Source organism: Hypanus sabinus, unplaced genomic scaffold (genome assembly GCF_030144855.1).
Source record: "Hypanus sabinus isolate sHypSab1 unplaced genomic scaffold, sHypSab1.hap1 H_2, whole genome shotgun sequence".
Classification (NCBI taxonomy): domain Eukaryota; kingdom Metazoa; phylum Chordata; class Chondrichthyes; order Myliobatiformes; family Dasyatidae; genus Hypanus; species Hypanus sabinus.
Window position 1 is genome coordinate 1,094,584 of NW_026779043.1, and position 7,763 is coordinate 1,102,346.

Below are 7,763 nucleotides of genomic sequence, written 5' to 3' on the forward strand. Positions count from 1 at the left end.
TGAGGCTGTGGTATATAGAACATTGGTCATCTCCGAGGCTGAGGTACATAGAACATTGTTCATCTCTGAGGATGAGATATAAAGAACATTGTTCATCTCCGAGGCTCTGATATATAGAACATTCATAATCTCCGTTGCTGAGCTGCATAGAACTTTGGACATCTCCGTGGCTGAGGGTGATAGAACATTGCTCATCTCCGAGACTGAGGTGCATAGAACTTTGCTCATCTCGAAGGCTGAGTTGCATAGAACATTGTTCATCTCCGATGCTGTGGTACATAGAACATTGGACATCTCCGTGGCTGCGGTTGATAGAACATTGGTCATCCTGAGGCTGAGGTATATAGAACACTGGTCATCACCACGGCTGAGGTGCAGAGAACATTGATCATCTTTGAGGCTGAGGTATATAGAACATTGGTCATCTCTGAGGCTGATGTTTATAGAACATTGGTCATCTCGAAGACTGAGGTGTATAGTACATTGGTCATCTCTGAGGCTGAGGTGTATAGAATATTGGTCATCTCCGAGGCAGCATTACATAGAACATTGGTCATCTCCGTGGCTGAGGTGCATAGAACATTGCTCATCTCCGAGTCTGAGGTGCACAGAACGTTGCTCATCTCCGAGGCAGAGGTGCATAGATCATTGCTCATCTCCGAGACTGAGGTGCCTAGAACATTGGTCATCTTTGAGGCTGAGGTATATAGAACATTGGTCATCTCTGAGGATGAGCTATATAGAACCTTGACCAGCTCCGTGGCTGAGGTGGATTTACTATTGGTCATCTCTGAGGCTGTGGTGCATAGAGCGTTGGTCATCTCCAAGGCTGTGGTGCATAGAACATTGGTCCTCTGCGAGGCTGAGATGCATAGAACATTGGTCCTCTGCGACGCTGAGATGCATAGAACATTGGTCATCTCCGAGGCTGAGCTGCATAGAACATTGGTCATCTCCGAGGCTGCATTACATAGAACATTGGTCATCTCCGTGGCTGAGGTGCATCGAACATTGCTCATCTCTGAGGCTGAGGTATATAGAACATTGTCAACTCCGAGGCGGAGATGCATAGAACATTGCTCATCTCCGAGTCTGAGGTGCACAGAACGTTGCTCATCTCCGAGACTGAGGTGCCTAGAACATTGGTCATCTTTGAGGCTGAGGTATAAAGAACATTGGTCATCTCCGAGGCTGAGGTATATAGAACATTGGTCATCTCTGAGGCTGAGGTATATAGAACTTTGGTCATCTACGAGTCTGAGGTGCATACACCATTGGTCATCTCTGAGGCTGTGGTGCATAGATCCTTGGTCATCTCCGAGGCTGAGATATATAGAGCATTGGTCATCTCTGTGGCTGAGGTGCATAGAACATTTGTCATCTCGGTGGTTGAGGAACTTAGAACATTCATCATCTCCGATTGCGTGTGGATAGAACATTGGTCAACTCCTAGGCTGAGGTACATAGAACATTTTTCATCTCCCAGGCTGAAGTACATAGAACATTGATCATCTCCAAGGCTGTGGTGCATAGAACATTGGTCCTCTGCGAGGCTGAGATGCATAGAACATTGGTCATCTCTGAAGCTGAGCTGCATAGAACATTGGTCATCTCTGAGGCTGAGGTGCATAGAATATTGGTCATCTCTGAGGCTGAGAAATGTAGAACATTCGTCATCTCCGATGCTGAGGTGCATTGAATATTGGACATCTCGGAGGCTGAGATGCATAGAACATTGGTCAACTCTGAGGCTGAGGTGCATAGAACTTTGGTCAACTCTGAGGCTGCGGTATATAGAACATCGGTAATCTCTGAGGCTGAGGTCCATAGAGCACTGGTCATCTCTCAGGCTGAAGTGTATAAAACATTGGTCATCTCCGAGGCTGAGATGCATAGAACGTTGGTCAATTCTATGGCGGAGTTGCATAGAACTTTGGTCATCTCTGAAGCTGAGCTGCAAAGAACATTCGTCATCTCTGAGTCTGAGGTATAGAGAACCTTGTTCATCTCCAAGTCTGAGGTGGATAAACCATTGGTTATCTCTGAGGCTGTGGTGCATAGAGCGTTGGTCAACTCCGAGGCTGAGGTACATAGAACATTTTTCATCTCCCAGGCTGAAGTACATAGAACATTGGTCATCCCTGAGGATGAGCTATATACAACCTTGACCATTTCCGTGGCTGTGGTGGATTTACCATTGGTCATCTCTGAGGCTGTGGTGCATAGAGCGTTGGTCATCTCCAAGGCTGTGGTGCATAGAACATTGGTCCTCTGCGAGGCTGAGATGCATAGAACATTGGGCCTCTGCGAGGCTGAGATGCATAGAACATTGGTCACCTCTGAGGCTGAGGTGCATTGAACATTGGTCCTCTGCGAGGCTGAGATGCATAGAACATTGGTCATCTCTGAGGCTGAGGTTTATAGAACATTGGTCATCTCCGAGGCTGAGGTGTATAGAACATTGGTCATCTCTGAGGATGAGGTGTATAGAACATTGGTCATCTCCGAGGCTGAGCTGCATAGAACATTGGTCATCTCCGAGGCTGCATTACATAGAACATTGGTCATCTCCGTGGCTGAGGTGCATAGAACATTGCTCATCTCTGAGGCTGAGGTGCATAGAATATTGGTCATCTCTGAGGCTGAGAAATGTAGAACATTCGTCATCTCCGATGCTGAGGTGCATTGAACATTGGACATCTCGGAGGCTGAGATGCATAGAACATTGGTCAACTCTGAGGCTGAGGTGCATAGAACTTTCATCATCTCTGAGGCTGCGGGATATAGAACATCGGTAATCTCTGAGGCTGAGGTCCATAGAGCACTGGTCATCTCTCAGGCTGAAGTGTATAAAACATTGGTCATCTCCGAGGCAGAGATGCATAGAACGTTGGTCAATTCTATGGCGGAGTTGCATAGAACTTTGGTCATCTCTGAAGCTGAGCTGCATAGAACATTCGTCATCTCTGAGTCTGAGGTATATAGAACCTTGGTCATCTCCAAGTCTGAGGTGGATAAACCATTGGTTATCTCTGAGGCAGTGGTGCATAGAGCGTTGGTCAACTCCGAGGCTGAGGTACATAGAACATTTTTCATCTCCCAGGCTGAAGTACATAGAACATTGGTCATCCCTGAGGATGAGCTATATACAACCTTGACCATCTCCGTGGCTGAGGTGGATTTACCATTGGTCATCTCTGAGGCTGTGGTGCATAGAACATTGGTCATATATAAGGCTGAGGTGCATAGAACATTGGTCATCTCTGAGGCTGAGGTGCATAGAAAATTGGTCATCTCTGAGGCTGAGAAATGTAGAACATTCGTCATCTCCGATGCTGAGGTGCATTGAACATTGGACATCTCGGAGGCTGAGATGCATAGAAAATTGGTCAACTCTGAGGCTGAGGTGCATAGAACTTTGGTCATCTCTGAGGCTGTGGTCCTTAGAGCACTGGTCATCTCTCAGGCTGAAGTGTATTAAACATTGGTCATCTCCGACGCTGAGATGCATAGAACTTTGGTCATCTCTGAAGCTGAGCTGCATAGAACATTCGTCATCTCTGAGTCTGAGGTATATAGAACCTTGGTCATCTCCAAGTCTGAGGTGGATAAACCATTGGTCATCTCTGAGGCTGTGGTGCATAGAGCGTTGGTCAACTCCGAGGCTGAGGTACATAGAACATTTTACATCTCCCAGGCTGAAGTGCATAGAATATTGGTCATCCCTGAGGATGAGCTATATACAACCTTGACCATCTCCGTGGCTGAGGTCGATAAACCATTGGTCATCTCTAAGGCTGTGGTGCACAGAGCGTTCGTCAACTCCGAGGCTGAGGTGCATGGAACATTTGTCATCTCCGAGTCTGTGATGCATATTTCATTGATCATCTCCAATGCTATGGTGCATAGAACATTGGTCCTCTGCGAGGCTGAGATGCATAGAACATTGGTCATCTCTGAGGCTGAGGTTTATTGAACATTGGTCATCTTGGAGGCTGAGGTGTATAGAGCATTGTTCATCTCTGAGGCTGAGGTGTATAGAACATTGGTCATCTCCGTGGCTGAGGTGCATAGAACATTGCTCATCTCTGAGGCTGAGGTATATAGAACATTGTCAACTCCGAGGCTGAGCAGCATAGAACATTGTTCATCTCTGAGGCTGAGGTTTATAGAATATTGGTCATCTCCGAGGCTGAGCTGCATAGAAATTTGGTCATCTCTGAGGCTGTGGTATATAGAACATTGATCATCTCCAAGGCTGTGGTGCATAGAAGATTGGTCATCTCTGAGGATGAGATATAAAGAACATTGTTCATCTCCGAGGCTCTGATATATAGAACATTCATAATCTCCGTTGCTGAGCTGCATAGAACTTTGGACATCTCCGTGGCTGAGGTTGATAGAACATTGCTCATCTCCGAGACTGAGGTGCATAGAACTTTGCTCATCTCGAAGGCTGAGTTGCATAGAACATTGTTCATCTCCGATGCTGTGGTACATAGAACATTGGACATCTCCGTGGCTGCGGTTGATAGAACATTGGTCATCCTGAGGCTGAGGTATATAGAACACTGGTCATCACCACGGCTGAGGTGCAGAGAACATTGATCATCTTTGAGGCTGAGGTATATAGAACATTGGTCATCTCTGAGGCTGATGTTTATAGAACATTGGTCATCTCGAAGACTGAGGTGTATAGTACATTGGTCATCTCTGAGGCTGAGGTGTATAGAATATTGGTCATCTCCGAGGCAGCATTACATAGAACATTGGTCATCTCCGTGGCTGAGGTGCATAGAACATTGGTCATCTCCGAGGCTGAGATGCATAGAACGTTGGTCAATTCTATGGCGGAGGTGCATAGAACTTTGGTCATCTCTGAAGCTGAGCTGCATAGAACATTTGTCACCTCTGAGTCTGAGGTATATAGAACCTTGGTCATCTCCAAGTCTGAGGTGGATAAACCATTGGTTATCTCTGAGGCTGTGGTGTATAGAGAGTTGGTCAACTCCGAGGCTGAGGTACATAGAACATTTTTCATCTCCCAGGCTGAAGTACATAGAACATTGGTCATCCCTGAGGATGAGCTATATGCAACCTTGACCATCTCCGTGGCTGAGGTGGATTTTCCATTGGTCATCTCTGAGGCTGTGGTGCATAGAGCGTTGGTCATCTCCAAGGCTGTGGTGCATAGAACATTGGTCCTCTGCGAGGCTGAGATGCATAGAACATTGGTCCTCTGCGACGCTGAGATGCATAGAACATTGGTCATCTCTGAGGCTGAGGTGCATTGAACATTGGTCCTCTGCGAGGCTGAGATGCATTGAACATTGTCATCTCTGAGGCTGAGGTTTATAGAACTTTGGTCATCTCCGAGGCTAAGGTGTATAGAACATTGGTCATCTCTGAGGCTGAGGTGCATTGAACATTGGTCATCTCCGAGGCTGAGCTGCATAGAACATTGTTCATCTCCGAGGCTGCATTACATAGAACATTGGTCATCTCCGTGGCTGAGGTGCATAGAACATTGCTCATCTCTGAGGCTGAGGTATATAGAACATTGTCAACTCCGAGGCTGAGCTGCATAGAACATTGGTCATCTCTGAGGCTGAGGTTTATAGAACATTGGTCATCTCCGAGGCTGAGGTGTATTGAAAATTGGGCATCTCTCATGTCCTGGTTTATAGAACATTTGTCATCTCCGAGGCTGAGCTGCATAGAACTTTGGTCATCTCTGAGGCTGTGGTATATAGAACATTGGTCATCTCTGAGGCTGAGGTGCATAGAACATTGGTCATCTCTGAGGCTGAGGTGTATAGAACATTGGTCATATATAAGGCTGAGGTGCATAGAACATTGGTCATCTCTGAGGCTGTGAAATGTAGAACATTCGTCATCTCCGATGCTGAGGTGCATTGAACATTGGACATCTCGGAGGCTGAGATGCATAGAACATTGGTCAACTCTGAGGCTGAGGTGCATAGAACTTTGGTCATCTCTGAGGCTGTGGTATATAGAACATCGGTCATCTCTGAGGCTGAGGTATATAGAACCTTGGTCATCTCCAAGTCTGAGGTGGATAAACCATTGGTCATCTCTGAGGCTGTGGTGCATAGAGCGTTCGTCAACTCCGAGGCTGAGGTGCATGGAACATTTGTCATCTCCGAGTCTGTGATGCATAGTTCATTGATCATCTCCAAGGCTATGGTGCATAGAACATTGGTCCTCTGCGACGCTGAGATGCATAGAACATTGGTCATCTCCGAGGCTGAGCTGCATAGAACATTGGTCATCTCCGAGGCTGCATTACATAGAACATTGGTCATCTCCGTGGCTGAGGTGCATCGAACATTGCTCATCTCTAAGGCTGAGGTATATAGAACATTGTCAACTCCGAGGCGGAGATGCATAGAACATTGCTCATCTCCGAGTCTGAGGTGCACAGAACGTTGCTCATCTCCGAGGCAGAGGTGCATAGATCATTGCTCATCTCCGAGACTGAGGTGCCTAGAACATTGGTCATCTTTGAGGCTGAGGTATATAGAACATTGGTCATCTCCGAGGCTGAGGTATATAAAACATTGGTCATCTCTGAGGCTGAGGTATATAGAACATTGGTCATCTACGAGTCTGAGGTGCATACACCATTGGTCATCTCTGAGGCTGTGGTGCATAGATCCTTGGTCATCTCCGAGGCTGAGATATATAGAGCATTGGTCATCTCTGTGGCTGAGGTGCATAGAACATTTGTCATCTCGGTGGTTGAGGAACTTAGAACATTCATCATCTCCGATTGCGTGTGGATAGAACATTGGTCAACTCCTAGGCTGAGGTACATAGAACATTTTTTATCTCCCAGGCTGAAGTACATAGAACATTGATCATCTCCAAGGCTGTGGTGCATAGAACATTGGTCCTCTGCGAGGCTGAGATGCATTGAACATTGGTCATCTCTGAAGCTGACCTGCATAGAACATTTGTCATCTCTGAGGCTGAGGTATATAGAACATTGTTCATATATAAGGCTGAGGTGCATAGAACATTGGTCATCTCTGAGGCTGAGGTGCATAGAATATTGGTCATCTCTGAGGCTGAGAAATGTAGAACATTCGTCATCTCCGATGCTGAGGTGCATTGAACATTGGACATCTACGAGGCTGAGATGCATAGAACATTGGTCAACTCTGAGGCTGAGGTGCATAGAACTTTGGTCATCTCTGAGGCTGCGGGTTATAGAACATCGGTAACCTCTGAGCTGAGGTCCATAGAGCACTGGTCATCTCTCAGGCTGAAGTGTATAAAACATTGGTCATCTCCGAGGCTGAGATGCATAGAACGTTGGTCAATTCTATGGCGGAGGTGCATAGAACTTTGGTCATCTCTGAAGCTGAGCTGCATAGAACATTTGTCACCTCTGAGTCTGAGGTATATAGAACCTTGGTCATCTCCAAGTCTGAGGTGGATAAACCATTGGTTATCTCTCAGGCTGTGGTGTATAGAGAGTTGGTCAACTCCGAGGCTGAGGTACATAGAACATTTTTCATCTCCCAGGCTGAAGTACATAGAACATTGGTCATCCCTGAGGATCAGCTATATGCAAACTTGACCAACTCCCTGGCTGAGGTGGATTTTCCATTGGTCATCTCTGAGGCTGTGGTGCATAGAGCGTTGGTCATCTCCAAGGCTGTGGTGCATAGAACATTGGTCCTCTGCGAGGCTGAGGTGCATTGAACATTGGTCCTCTGCGAGGCTGAGATGCATTG